Genomic DNA, 13,353 nt, shown 5'->3' on the forward strand with positions numbered 1-13,353 from the left:
CCCCCCCCCGCGGTGCACCCCCGCCGCTGTCTCCCCCCCCACCTCCATCTCGGTCCCCTCCCTCCCATCCCCTCCCCGAGATCCGGAGGGCCGGGGAGGCTGCAGGGACAAGCCCGGGAATGAATGAACGAACGAACGAATGAATGAAAAACAGGTGTGGGGACGCGACCGTGGCAAACACAAACTAACACTCCCATCCCCCAAGGCCTCGGCTGGGCCGGCCCCCGGCGCCGGGGCCGGGGGAGGGATTCTGCTGAGCGCTGCTACCCAGAGCAGAAAATCATAAAATCATTAGTGGGTGTTTATCTCGAGGTGCCTGCGAGGGTTGCGGACGGCGCGGGGGGCCGGGGGAGGGCCCGGGAGGGGCTGCGGGAGGGGGTCGCGGTGCTGCTTTCTCCTCCAGGGCCGGGGAGGGGGGGGGGGGGGTGTTGCCGAACCGTGGAAGGGGGAGGAGCAGGCGTGTTTATGGCTCAGCCTCGAGGCTGGGCTTGGATGCTGCAGGGGGGAAATAGTTGAAGGCCTTGGGAGATTGGGGAAGCAGCAACCACCTTTAAAACAAACCAAGTTGGATTTTCCCACTGCCAGGGCAGGCTCTGACTTTGTGAGCCCCGGTGGATGCCTGGGGTGGGGTGTGTTTTTTAAGGAGCCCAGAGGAGTGTGAGCCCAAGTTGGCCGCTGTAACTTAAATCCCTTGTTTGTCCATCATTGCATTGTGACCAGTCAGAGGGTGAAGTTGTTGCTGGTTGGGTTTTTGGGGGGTCGGAGCGGAGGTGGTGCTCCCTGGCTGCAAAATGAATGAATATATTCCAGGTCAAGGTTAAGGTTGAAATGATGGCCCCCCCAAGGCTGCCCCTCTTGGGCTCAGAGCTCAGGAAAGCTCTGGGGATGCAGGGAAATGATTCGGTCCCAGCCTCTTATCTGCCTCTTAAAGTTCTTGCCTGGAAATCTCACTTTGATGTGTGTGTCTGAGCAGGCAGCTCAGTCCCGCCATTGTTTGCAAGAAGAGCCGCTGGTGGCATCTTGTTTACTTTCTTCTCGGGCTGCTCGGTGGGGTATGGAGGGTTGAAACCCTCTCCTTCCCCGAGCCCTGGCTCCTTTGATTGCAAAGGTAATTATTAAACAGGTCATTTGAAAACAAAAGCCGGCAGCTCAAATTCTGAACCTTTCCCTCCCCCCTTCCCCCTACCCCCCCCCACACCCCCCCCCCCCCGTTGACCCCCCCCCCATCCCGCCTCTACCTGCCCTCTGCCCACCACCCCCTAGCCTGTCTTGAGCTTCCAAGGTTGGAGGTAAGAGAAGCCGGCCTTGTTTTTCCAACCCTTGGCCCTCGGCCCCAGGCAGCCCCCTGGCTGATTTGTGGGCTGCCATTCGAACAGGGAACAGGGATGATGACTCAGGCTGCGGCTGAGCAGGGCCTGGGTGGGTGCTGGGAGGAGGGGGCATCTGGGGGCTTCTTAGAAAGGCAGCAAAGAGCCACTCCCTCTGCCCCTCAACCTTTGTATAGGGACTGGCCCTCTTCCAGCGTCCACCCCAGGGCCCAGTTTAGGAGACTGACATGACAGATAGACATGGGGGGTGTCGGGGGCTGGGGGGGGGGGGAGTGGTGAGTCCCTGCTGACCTTCCTGACCGCGGGAAACCTACCCCTCATTGAGTTACCCTTTCTCTCTCCCCTGCTGGAGGCCAGGGGTCTGTGGCCCAGGTGTCCAGTCCAAGCTCAAGATGACTCAGAGGTCAAAGGTCACCTCCTTGTCTCCAGGGTCTGGCTCTGGAAGGTGCCGAGCACATTTGTCAGACAGCTGAAGGCCTGCCTCCCCTGCACTCCAGGCCGGGCCGCTGGCCTCAGGTTGTGGCCGGCCCCGCACTGCCTGCGTGACTGTGGCAGCGTCCCTTTCCTCCGGGCCCTCACTCTGTCCCCCTGCAATGAAGACCCCCCTCCCCCGCCCGATCTCACAGGGCTGCCGTGTGTGGCATGCGGTGTTTGTGGACGCTGGCTTTTTAGCGAGGGGTAGTCGAGTGTGAATGTACTCCTGGAGCATTTTGAACAGTCCTCCAGGGCGAGCTTTTGCTCCTGTTTGCTTCTCCCACCAGTGCTGACCCCCTCCCCAATGGTGGCCCAAAGCCCTGTCACTTTCCCCACCCCACCCCCGACCTAAGTTTAGCTCAGGCTAGCCCAGGGGCCAGTGCATCTCTCTCTCTCTCTCTCTCACACACATACACACACACACACACACACACCCTTCAGTGTCCCTGGGCTGCTGGGTCACAAGTTTCCAGCCGTGTCCTGTAGGGTCGCATCCTTGGCATGGCGTCTGAGGCCCGGTGGAATCTAGACCCGGAATTCTCATCGTTAGCCACTCAAGGCAGAGACTGTGGTGAGCCGCAGTTACTTAACCTTCCCTTCACACCCCTGTGCTTTTAGACTTCTGATTCGGCCTGGAAGCGGGTCCCTCTCCCAGTCAGTTTCTCTTCACCCCTCAAGATCTAGTGATATCACCCCTGAACCTTGCCAGAACCCCCTGCCCTTTGCTTCGCCCCCAGCAGAATGAATCACTTTTTCCTTCTTGTTTCTGCCTGGGTGGAGCCTTGGGGAAGGACAAGGCATTGGAAGGCACTCCGTCCGTGTGAGAGTACAGCCGAGTCTGAGGCATGCCAAGATGCCCCTCAGCTGGGGTAGCAGACAGGTCTGGGGATTGCCATTGCCTGAGGGAGCCTGGGAGGCTTCCTGGAGGAGGCGGCACTGGGTCTTAGGGCTTTAAAATAGGAATTAGCTAGGTGGGAAAGGGGATCCTGCTCCTAGATCCCACACACACCGCCGCACAGCTCTGTGAACTGGGTTTAATACCCATTTGCAAAGAAGGAGGTTGGGGCTCAAAGGTGAAATGACTTGCTCAAGGTCACGCGGTGAGCGGGAGAGGCGAGGTTTTTGAATCCGCATCTTCTGGCTTCAGTCAGAGATTTGCTGCTACAGGTTCAAACGACACCCGTATTCAACAGTCCGTCCAGCTCTTCTGTGGGCAGCACACAGTTCTAAAGGCCTCGGGGACACAGACCGGAGGCTACAGGCTTTGTGTGTCCTTTCTGCCCTGGCTCTGTGGACCTTTTCTCTCCAGGAACCCTCGGCCCATCTCGCCTACCAGCTCTGTTTTGTACTGCCTTGCCGCCCCGCTCAGATGCCCCCCCCCCCCCGAACCTCTCATCGCTGCTCAGCTGTCTGTCACAGCATATTGTCGGCCTCTCGTTGTCCCACCCAGGTGGGAAGCCTTACCCCCCGGAAGCTTTCTGAGCATTGTTTTACCCACTGCTTACGCCCATGCCCAGCCAGCCCCAGAGAGAAGCGGGCCACCCATTGATTTCATGATCTCCCATAAAGAGGTAAAGGTGCCGGGTTTGGAGAAGGAAAGTGGCTTGCTCAAGGTCACCCAGCTGGGAAGAGACAGAATTGGGATTTGAACCAGGTCCTTTCCCCGCCGCGCTTAGCACACTGCTTTGTCGGTACTTAGTAACCGCCCGTTTGATAGACGTCCGACTCCTGCGGGAGTGACCCAGATTTCAGCCAGGGCCTCCTGTGAGCGGCCTGGGGGCTGGAAGAGGCACGACGGGCAGCAGCGCACCTGGAGAAGCTGGGCCCGGCGGCCCTGCCCCTGCCCCAGGTTCAGCGCAGCATTTGGGTATAGCTGGACCCACGGAGGCCACTCATTCTAGGCACAAAGCCGGAGAACAAGACCATGGGTGAACAAAATCAAGGCCGCCCACAGAACCTGTCCTCCGCCCTTGTGATAGCCTGAGGTTCTGTAGCCTGGCTGAGGGCCCCCCCACAGCCCACCCCACCTCTGGCTCTCCAGCCTCACCTCTCCCGGCTCCTAGCCACACAGACTGTCTCACCTGCGTGCACGCACACGGACACAGACGTACACATACACACACACACTATGGAGCCTTTGTTCTGGCTGCCTGGAATGTTACCCTTTGCCCTGCTCCCTTTATCTGCTTGCTCATTCTTTTGGATTCCGTTTCACCTCCTCCAGGAAGTCTTCCCTGAGTGCACAGGCTGAGCTCAGACCCTTCCTCCTGTCTGACAGGCTTAATCTCAAGCAGAGGAGATGGGACTAACCCCGGGATATCAGCAGGATGCTTTGGGTTGCAAATACCAAATACCCTTCACTTTGTTGGCTAAGTTTGATAGGTTTATGTGATAAGAGGCTGTGAGTCAGGTGCTCTAAGTGTGGTAACCTAAAGGCTTGATGATGTCCTCAAGGACTCAGGGCTTCCTGTCTGTGTTTGGCCATCCTTGGCATGGCAGCGTGGCTCCCTCTGGAGTGGCCCCGGGCCGCTGTAAGCTTTATTGGCCGTGGGTCAGAAACCCAGTGTTGGGAAAGGCTCCCTGCCTCCAGAGTGTCTCAGACTCTCCAGGAGCACACCCCACTCCTGCACAGACTTCGTCTCATTGAGCAGAACCGGATCACATGGACAGGCCTGCACCAATCCCTGGCTCAGGGAATGAGACCATCACAGACCAATCAGGACCCACCGCTGCAGGGGGTGGGGGGGGGGGCCGCTGCCTGGGGGGGGGGGGGGGGGCCAGGGGCAGGAAGAAGCTCCTGCTGCTCTTGTGGGACTCAGAGTCACTCCCTGCAGCCGTCCAAGGCGAAACTGGAGCTGGAGCACGCTGGCCACGGATAGTAAGTGTATAGTAACAACGAGGCCAGCGCCAAGCTGGAGGTGGGATGTTCCCATTTTACAGATAAGGAGAGCGAGGAACTTGAGTGCCCCAGAGCACACAGAAGCGGCAGAGCTGGGATTTGAACACAGGAATTAAGGCGGTAAGACCTGTCCTGGTGGGCACCTGGGCAGCTCAGATGGTTAAGCGTCTGCCTTCCACTCAGGTCATGATCTCAGGGTCCTGGGATGGAGCCCCGCATCTGCCTCCTTGCCCAGCGTGGAGCCTGCTTCCCCATCTGCCTCTCCCCCTGCTTGTGCTCTCTCTGTCTCTTTCTCTCCCAAATGAATAAAGATCATCTTAAAACAAACAAACAAAAAACTGTCCCAGGGACCGCTCAGCCAGGCATAGGAGCCCACCGGCTTGGTTACCCCTGCCACATAGCAGAGGTATTGTTGAGAGCTCATCTGTCACCATAAAGGGGGACGGGGCAAGGTCATTACACAGAGTCCCTTCAGGTTGCAGGAACCTGCTACACACTTTTTTTTTTCTTTTTGCCAGTAAAATGCTATTATCTTTAAAATCCACTTTTTCGGTGAGTATGAGGTGTACGCATGCCCCCAGAGACCCGCACTGCCTACCTGGGCCAGACCCACAGCCTGCTTGGTCCCTGGTGCCTCGTGGCCCGCGGTCGGGCGGGTGTGCGTGTTGTCGCCTGCGGGAAATCTTGCAGCAAGTCTCAGAGAGCACTCGAGACTTTAGATCCGTTTATGGGGGGAAAAGCTCAGAATCGCAAACCGTCCATCCAAAGTCCATTGGTTTCCTGAGTGCTCGGGGCTGAGCCCCACCCCCCACCCAGCTTGCCTCCAGCTTGGTCGCGGTTTTAGGGAAAGATGCCGCCGGTGGCCACGGTGAGAGGGCCCAGCACCCAGGCCCTGGGGCAGAATCCCGGCGCCGCCCTGTGTGACCTCGGGCCAGCTGCTTGGCTTAGCTGGGCTGTCACTTCCTTACCTCTGAAGCAGAGATAACGATCGCGCGCCCCTGCCTGGCCTCTTGCGAGGACTCCGTGAGACGGACAAGCACTTCCACAGAGCCTGGTCCACTCTCAGCCCCACCCAGCGCTCGCGGAGAGCAGGGGCCCTGGTTCAGCTGGCCAAGGCCAGGGCCAAGTCGGAAAAGCCCAGGGTTAGGAGGCTTTACGGCTCCGCATCCCCATACACTGATTCTAGCGGGGGGAGGTTCATTCACTGCCCTCCAGGAACCTCTCTGGGGACACAGGTCACTTGGGCCCCTTGCAAGAGGCCTGCAAGCGAGTAAGGCTTCCCGGAGGAGGTGGCAGCGTGTGAGCCGGAATGGGAAGACGTCAGGAGGCGTTGGGGTTGGGGATGAAGGAAGACCGGTCCGGCGGGCGGCAGGAGTGGGCGCGTACAGTTGGGGTCGGGGAGGGTGCAGGTGGAGAGCACCAGGCTGAGCCCCACTGTGAGCCCCACTTGGGCTTGGCTGTCCATGCAGAAACGCTGCACGATGCACCTGCTCTAGGCCGGGCCCAGCGGGGAACACACACGGAGCCCCCATCCAGTGGGAAGGAAAGGTACATTCCCCACCAGAGACAGAGGGTGAAGGCCCCAAAGACCCGGAGGAAAGGGACAGCTGGGCACGGCTTCCGCTCGCCCCACTCGAGTTTGGTGCTGGGGCGGATGACACGGTTCGCTCTGCTTTGCTCAGAGCCCTTCTCTGACTACCCCTGCTTCTCAGCGGGCGTTGTGAACATCCTTAATCTGATTTCTTCTCTCCTCTCTGGCTCTGTCCCGTGTGCACACCACACATACCCGATTTTGTTAACTGTCCCCAACCCTTTGACACCCTTCTCTCCTAGAGCTAGGGCGCCCCTACCTTTAAGTGGGGTCTGGATTAGGGACTTTCCTCCAACGAGCGGAAGGTGGCAGAGGTGATGGTGTAGGCCTCTGGGCGTAAGCGGATGGCTTCTTCCTGGCCCTATCTCCCTGTCTCTGTCTCCCTGTCTCTCTCGGATCTCTTGCTCCCTGGGGGCAGCTGCCATATCGTGGGGACGCAGAAGCAGCCGTGTGGAGAGGGATCGAGGCCTCCCGCTGACGGCCAGCCTGTGCCCGAGCCACCTGGAAAACACACTGCTGCCCCGGGCAAGCCTTCCAGTCACCTCAGCCTTAGCCAGCACCTTGACCGTGACCTCGTAAGAGATCCTCAGCCACAGGTGCCCGGTGGAGCCGCGCCCAAATTCCTCAACCGTAGGAACTGTGAGAGAGAGAGAGAAGTTTGTTGTTCTTCCAAGCCATTGAGTTTTGGGGTGATTTGTTAGGCAATAGGTAACTAATACAGGGACCATATAACTTATCATCCACACAGGGATACTCTTGAGAATAATAGGGAGCCCTAAAAATAATTATCCTGGACAACAGGGCAAACCAGAACATGTGATCAATAGTCGATCTGACAGCCCTCGCGGGTGCTCAGATGACTCATGGAGTTGGTTCAAGCATCACCTTCCCCAGGAAGCCCCCCTGGGCTGGGTGTGTGGTTTCCTGGGATCACTTGGGCCGCAGGGTACAGGCTAGGAGGACTGGTCCCCTCTCCTCACTCCACATGCATGGCCAGGCCTTGGGACCAATGCTCTGTGGTACCGATGTGTCTCCCGTGGGACCAGAGTAGTCGTAAAGGACGGAACTGGTCTTTCCGGAGCCTGCATACGGCTAACAGGTTTTTTTCCTTATAATGACCTCTGCTACAAGGAACCAGCCCCACCGGGGCCTGGAGCAGTCGGATTCTGGTTGTCCGGCAAGTAGACAGGCCCCGGGGAATGTCCAGCAGCTGACAGTACGCTAGTCTTTTGGGGGTGTGTTTGCTGGGAGCGTGTTCAGTTAAATGTTTAAGGGGAAACTTACCTTTAGATGCCTTATGCCCCTTAAATAGACTCTCTTAGATGTGCTCCAACCTCTGAGATCTGTGCTTAAAGGCCTGGGGTCTGTCTTGTCCACTCACGTGTCTGCCCGTGGAATTCACAATAGCCCGAAGGTGACACCTCTCGTGTCCATCCACGGGCCAAATGTGGTACGTATGGTGGAATATTACTCGGCCTTCAGAAGGAAGCCGGTTCTGACCCCTGCTACGGCTCAGATGAACCCTGAGGACATCACACCCCGTGCAGGAAACCAGTCACAAAACGACAAAGACTTCATGATTCCACTTACATGGGATACTCTGAGTAGACACAGGGAGTAGGATGCCAGGGGGACCGGGGGGGACTGAGTGGGGACGTTGTTGTCTGTGGCTACTTAAGTCTGTTGTGCAGAATGGAAAGAGTTCTGGAGATCAGCTGTACGACCGTGTGTGATACACGTAGCACTACTGAACTCCACCCTTAGAAATGGTCAAGATGGGGGCTCCCGGGTGGCCCAGTCGGTGAAGTGTCTGCTTTCGGCTCAGGTCACGATAGCTCAGAATCCTGGATGGAGCTCTGGGTCGGGCTCCCTGCTAAGCAGGGAGTCTGCTTCTCCCTCTCCCTCTACCCCCCCCCCAATTTGTGCTTTCACGCACTGTCTCTCTCAAATAAAAATAAAATCTTTTTTATTTTTAGTTGGTTAAGATGGTTTTATATTATGTATGTTTTACCAAAAAAAAAAAAAAAAAAAAAGGCCCTAGGAACTTAGCATGTGAAAACCAAAGGGCAGTGTGGCGGCCGGAGGGCGGTGGGCCAGGGCAGCCCACTTAGTCCTCACCACGGTCCACGTGTGTACAGCGACCGGCCCCATGTCTCGGGGGACACTGAGGCACCACACAGTTCACTTTCTTTCCAAGATCCCAAAAACCAGTAAGGGAAGAGTCGGGTCTTTTTCATAACAGCTTTGTTGAGATATAGTTCACGTACCATACTGCCGGCTCGCTTCAAGTTTTCCCTTCACATGTGTCTGGTACATTCCCAGCGTTGTGAAGTCTAATTCCAGAACATTCTCATCACACACAAAAATCCATACCCACTAAGCCGTCACCCCCGGCCCGTGCCGACACCAGGCTGCCTCCTGTCTCCGCGGATTTGCCTCTTCTGGACATTTCGTTTAAATGCAGGCTGACCGTGTGGTTCTTCGTGTGACTGGCCTCTCTCACTTCCCGTCATGTTTCCGAGGTTCCTTCCAGTCGTGGCATGTGGCGGGACGCCGTTCCTTTTTACGACTGAGTAATACTCCCTTTCTGGCTCTGCTACCTTTTGTTCGTTCGTCCCCAGATGGTCTCTTGGATCGCGTCCACGTTTGAGCTCGCGTGAGTCACGCTGCCGGGGACATCTGTGCGCCAGCGTTGGTGTGGACGTGTGTGGTCGTTCCTCCTGGGTATGCGTACACCGAGGAGCAGTGGTCACACGGGGTCCCGAGGTGGCTCTGTGTGTAGCGTTCTGAGGAAGCCCCGGGCTGCCCTCCACCCCCGTCGTGCCACGCAACAGGGCGTTTCACATACCGGAGGTGGAGGGACTTGAACCCAGCACCACAGACTGCGCCCCCACAGAGTCCCACACGGCCACGTTACCTTAGTGCGGGGAGGAGCCCGGAGACCCTTTCTGGGCCACCCCAGTCTCAGGGACCTCCTGTTGGTTTGGGGGCAAAGAGGATCACGGGGAAGTGGTGGCCCACACAAGCACCCAGCCTGGGGCAGGCCCTTCCAAGAGCCCTCCTGGTCCCGTGGGTCCCGAGCTTATGGGAATTCGGTGTCACTGACATAGGCACACCCGTGAGCGGAGGTGAGGAAGCTCCTGTGTGGTCCTGGTGGCTCCCGGGGCGCTCGGAGACGGCTCCCACGTGCCTGCTGCTCAGCGGCGGTCTTGAGCAGTGAGCGCGGACTGGCGGGCTTCAGGAGGCGGCCACACCGGAGGCTCTGGTGAGGTGTCCGTGGAGGGGGTGGGCTCCCTCGCCGACCTGAGCTGGGGGCTGCCCGGAGACGAGCAGGGAGGGAGCCGGGCAGAGGCCGCAGACGGGTCAGCCAGCCCTCTGCGCGGGCCGGCCGTGTCTTGGGCTCCAACGAGGGGCTCATGCTCGAGGTACGGTTCATTTTCCCTCCCAGGCTGGGTCTCCCTGACACCAGCCCGGGGCCCCCTGCACGCTGCCCTGGACTTTCCCCTCCGCCCTCTGGGCCTCTGCCTTGCTCCGCCAGGCCCATCCTCCCTACCCCATCGCCGACTGCCTTTCTCGAGCCGGAAAGACGGGGTGGAAATTTGTTCTCAAAGTTCAGTCTTTTTTCCTTCGGGGTTCAAAAGTCACTGAGGCAGTGACCAGTACAGGGAGCTTCACGACAAAGCTTAACCCCAGAGATCTTTCTAAAGAGCCTACGGTGTGCCATTTCCCCTCCCCCGTGGCTCCGTGGGAAGGAAGGGGAGCCCACCCCACTGCCCGGGACTCAGTGCCACGTCCCGGGTGACACAGCAGACACGGAGCACGGTGGGGTTCACGCCGGCTCCCCTGCTCGCGGCCGTCCTCTGCCAGGCCCCACTCCACACCTCCCCCCTCCCCATTAACTCCTGACAGACCTTTCTCAGGGTCATGCCTGCCACGGTCAGTCCAAGGCCACTGCTTACCCGCTGTGTGAACACCGGCAAGTTGTCAGCTACCTCACGTGGGACTCAGTGTCCCCATCTTTAAAATGGGCGGCATGGCATCAGTCACTGGGTTGCAGTGAGGATGGCGGGGAAATTTCACGCCGAGGACGTAGGTTCCCAACCCAAGGCAAGCTGGGGGAACCGGGCGGATGTTTATGGAGGACCGAAGTGCCCGGGGCTGGACTGTCGGAGTCAGCAAGGGGGCGGCTGCCCAGATACCTGGTCCCAAGGCCTGCAAGTATGTCGCCCACTCTGGGGCTAAGTGTGGCCCTTAGGGCCCCGGCCTCTGCACTCAGCCTCCCGAAGCCTCCCCCCTCCTTGTTTCTTGCTGCCCGTCCCCCTGCAGTGCCCTGTTCCCCAACAGGGACAACCTGTAGTCTGCCCTGCGTGCTCCCCTGCCTGAGTCCCCTGCCCCCCACCTGGCCCTGGGGTCCTCGTGTGGAAGACAGTCCTGTTCTATGCAGCCTAAAAGGTCTGGCCCAAGTGGGGCTGGGGGTGGGGGAAGTCAGGAGACTTTTTGGACTCCACCCCCCTTAACTGCCTTAGGGGTGAGGCTGGGGCAGGTCACTCAGGGACCAGAGATGCCCACCTCCGCCCCCCCAACCCCCGCCCTCCGAACCAGGAGCTGGGACCTGTCTGATTCTTGTCTCCCCTTCCCACCGCTTGGCCCCAGGCAGGTTCACTCTGGGGGGGGGGGGGGGCTCCCTGGTGCACTGCTGGGAGAACTGGCACCCCCCGCCCAGACAGGACCCCCCAGAGCTAAGCGATCCTTTAGGGACGGTTTGCCCATGCAGAGTGTTGCCGTTGGGAGCAAGGGGGCCAGAGGGCTTACAGGGTCACCTGTAAATGACCGGGTGTCACATCAGCGCCCGGAGCCAGGCCTCTGAGGGTCCCCGGTGGGTGGCCCAGAAGTTGGGAGTACCCCGCGCTTGAAGGCAGTGAGACCACAGTCTTTTTTTATCTGTTCTTTTCCAAATTCTCTTCAGAGGAGAGCCTTTCACAGTGACCCCCTCAGCTTCCCTCTGGCCGCTTCCCTCCCCAGCTCTTCAGTCCAAATTAGCCTGGTTTAACCGTCTGTAGTCGTTTCTGCCGAACAACAGAGAAGGCGCTGGCACCCACGTCCCGGGACCACACGTGGTCCCCAGTCTGGGGCAGCCGTGGTCGTGAGGCCCAGGAATGTGGCCCCTCTCAGCTCCCACGGCATCCACCCCTGCTGCGGGCCTGCTTCGCACCCCAGTCACGCCACTAGAATGTCCCGGAAAAGTCAAGTCACTGGAAAAATTCCCTGTGTTAAGGCCCCAAGGAGTGCTTGTCCCCCAAAGCCAGGACCCCGGCCTCCTCCTGTAGAGGGAGGTTCTCTCGCATCACCCGTGGTTCTTGCTGTGTGTCCCAAGAGGGCGGGTCTCCTCCAGAGTCTCGTCCCTTGTCCCTCAAAGGGCAAGGACAGAGGGAGGCCCCATGAGAGAAGTCTCGGTGAGCGTGTAGTAAGAAAGTGCTGTTTTCCAGCCCCCCAGGGGCTTATCTGTCACCCCAAGGGGGCATCAGGCCCTTTGGACGGTGGCTGGGGAAGGGAGAGGCTGCCCCGTGGAGAAGGTTCGTTCTTCCTGTCTGTGATTTCCTTACACCTGGCGTGGGCCCTTGGCCCTGAGGCTTCCGAGGCCCCCTCCTCCTCCACCAGTTCACAAGTGAGTCTTGATGCCAAGCCCGTGGTGAGTGCTGGTGCCGTGGGGACTCAGACCCCATCCCTGGACAGGTGGACAGCCAGGTGGGGGAAACAGCTCTGCAACCCCTGATCACACCCGTCGTCTGGAAAGAGGGAAGTCCCAAGGCACAGGGTAGGAGGAGGTCCTGAGGCTGGGTGGGCGGGGGAGAGCTTCAGGAGAGATGGCTCTGAGCCAGGCTTAAAGCATTAAGTGGGGAAGGGACTTCCAAGAACGCAGAACAGTGTGTGCGGACAGCGCAGTGGCCTGGGCCGTGTGGGACAGCATGGGGGCTGGACAGCATGGGGTCTGGAGAGAGTGGCCCAGCGTGAGGGTATGAGGGAGGAGCTGAAGGGCTGTGTCCAGGCTCCTTGGTTGGGATCCAGTCATTGGCCTAATGCCAGGGCCAGAGAAGGCTCCCAGGGGAGGGGAGGACAGACCAGGACAAGGACAGCTTGGGGAAGGGCCTGGTAGAAAAGGAAGCGAGGAAGAGTCCAGTACGGAAAGTGTAGGCTAGCCAAACCCCACTTCTGGCTCTCTGCGCAGAAGAGCAGAGAGCACGGACCTTGAAGAGCTGTTTGCACACTCGCGTTCTCGGCAGTGCTGCTCACGGTCGCTGGAACGTGGGCACGCCGCACGGGCCCGCGGCTCCGCGAACGGGTAAGCAAACCGTGATCTGTGCCTGCAGTAGAGTGCTGTACGGCCTCAGAAGGGAAGGGCATTCTGCCACCTGCTGCGGCCCGTGAGCCTGGACGTGACGCTCAGTGGAATCCGTCAGCCAGAGGAGGACAGGCACCGTGTGAGCCCCCCACACGAGGGGCCCAGCAGCCGTCAGATTCGTGGAGACAGAAAGCCACGGGGTGGGTGCCCGGGGCTGGGGGAGGGGGGCTGGGAGTTCCTGTTTAAAGGGTACAGAGTCTGAGTTTCACAAAACGGAAAGCGCCATGGGGGTGGACGGCGGTGACGGCCACGTATTAATGCGAGTGTGTTTATTCCCGTACGGCACATTTTGTGGTGTGTGCGCCTTTTAACACAGTAACACGTACGAAATGTTAATACGGAAACGCAGACAGAATAACAGGAGCAACCCGTCTGGGCTAGGGAGAAAGAGAAGAAGGTCGAGGGGTGGGGTGTGGCTGGGTGGGGACAGGCCTGTCCTGGGGTGTGGACGGATGTGAGTTTGAATCCCTGCTGGATCAGCTGGATCTGTCTGCTGGGCAGCAGTAACAAAGAGCCCCCGGCCGGGCGGCCCATGGAAGAGACCGGTCTCGCGGGCGGATCTGGGGTCTGGAAGTCCAAGATCAAGGCCCCCACCGATGCAGGGCCGTAATCCTCGGGTGCCCCCCGGAAGGCCTGGGGCTCTGGGAGCTGCTCTTTCCTC

Source organism: Enhydra lutris, unplaced genomic scaffold (assembly GCF_002288905.1).
Source record: "Enhydra lutris kenyoni isolate GAN:26980312 unplaced genomic scaffold, ASM228890v2 scaffoldscaffold13, whole genome shotgun sequence".
NCBI lineage: Eukaryota > Metazoa > Chordata > Mammalia > Carnivora > Mustelidae > Enhydra > Enhydra lutris.